Source organism: Atta colombica, unplaced genomic scaffold, assembly GCF_001594045.1.
Source record: "Atta colombica isolate Treedump-2 unplaced genomic scaffold, Acol1.0 scaffold72, whole genome shotgun sequence".
NCBI lineage: Eukaryota > Metazoa > Arthropoda > Insecta > Hymenoptera > Formicidae > Atta > Atta colombica.
The window spans coordinates 216859-218765 of record NW_017259564.1 but is presented as its reverse complement, the minus strand read 5'-3'; the positions used below and the strand labels follow the sequence as shown (position 1 = coordinate 218765).

The 1907-nt window shown below is 26.2% G+C and overlaps 1 protein-coding gene across 1 annotated transcript in view; it reads left to right on the top strand.

Moving 5' to 3' along the window:
• Positions 1-1907, top strand: part of LOC108692448 (cytochrome P450 6A1-like) — an 8379-nt gene that overhangs the window by 3862 nt on the left and 2610 nt on the right. The window lies entirely within an intron of this gene.

Here is a 1907-nt window from a genome sequence, read left to right as displayed (position 1 = left end):
TCACATGATATTAAAAATGATTTCATTCATTATGATTTGATAGTTATCATATTTTAAAGAATGTAACGAAAAAAAACGTATCATACATGACTTTCCAAATTACAATAATGTAGGAAATTAGGCAAATGAGAATCGGTGCGATACTTAATGCACAATCATTAATTCTATATATATATAAATTATATTTTTTACTTGCTGTACACTCAAACATTAACCACTTCTTGGGTCATTCTCAGTGAGATCAATGAAGAAAAAGAGATATAATAAAGTTTCCACCTCCTTGCGTATCAGACGAGTGCCTATTCAGCTGTGTATTTCCAAATGCTTCATCAAAATTCAAAAGCGGTGATTATAATGGAATAACAAATACTTAAGTTGTTAATTAGTCTTTAAAATATTATCAGCAAATTATGAAGATTCAGAAGCGTGAAATAACAATTTAATTACAAATTAAGTAAGTTTCCATGTCAATTTTATAAAATTCTTTATCGAGATAATATTGTAGCTATGATCTGTATCATCAGAGTCGTTATGATTTAAAAATTATTTGCAAAAATACGAAGATGAAAAACATAAATAAATAAATACCACTATTTTATATATATAAAAATAAAATATTATTAGGAAATGTTATAATTTACAATTCCATTTTATGCACGATATATTAACGATATTGCCACTGTGATTCCTTCTAACACTACTGAAATACTTAATATATTTAATTCATTTCATTCGAGACTTCAATTCACAACAGAGATTGGCGGAAAAATTTTTAATTTTTTGGATGTTAAGAAACATAACAATTACCAATAATGACAACATCCTGGAATTTGATTGATTTCATAAATCAACTTTTTCAGCGAAATATTTAAATTTTACGTCTTCACTTTCTGTTTCACAGAAAAGATCAAGATGTCATTGAAATTATTGATAGAGCTTTCCTTTTATCACATCCAAAATTTCATAACAAGAATATTGTTTTCATCATTGAAACTCTCAATAATTACTACCCATTAAACTTCATATTTGATAATATAAATGCGCGATTAAAATCTCTTTTACAAACAAACTTTAAATCAAAATAATGACAAAAATACTGACAATACAGAAAATTTTCTTTGGATTATGATTCCATATGTTCGGAACATCAGAAAAATTTAAAAATATAATAAAAGATTTAAATATTAAGTTAGCTTTTTATAGTCTCAATAAAATGAATAAATTTATTAAAGTCTACAAAGATGTGCTTCCAATTGAATCAAAGAAAAATGTAATGTACTAAATCTCATGTGAGGTTGCGACGTAACCTGTATAGGACAAAATGGACAGAAAAATTAAAACTAGAATCACAGAACATAGGAATCACATAAATAGAAATACCATTGCCCAATCAGTAATCACAGATAGATTGCGTCACGATCATGAATTTGATTGGACAAATGTAAAAAAAATCTTAGATATCGAAAGATATTTAAATAAACGTTTAACATCCGAAATGTATCAAATTGCAAAAAAATAATATAAATTTACAATTAGACACTGAATGTCTCAATCATGCGTATGTAGACGATGATATAGATCATAGTTACAATGTTATTTCGTTAAAGAATTTTATAAAATTGACATGGAAACTTATTTAATTTGTAATTAAATTGTTATTTCACGCTTCTTCAGATGAGGCTTCACAATTTTCAGCTGATAATATTTTAAAGACTAATATAGTTTTTCAACTACATTAAATTAAGATAAATTAATTGATTAAAATTTTTAACAACTTATATCTGTTATTCGTCACCGGTTTTAAACCTTGTGAAGTTTTTGGAAATACACAACTGAGTAGGGACTCGTCTGATATACAGGAAGGTGAAAATTTTATATTTCTTTTTCTTCGTTGATCTCGTTGAGGA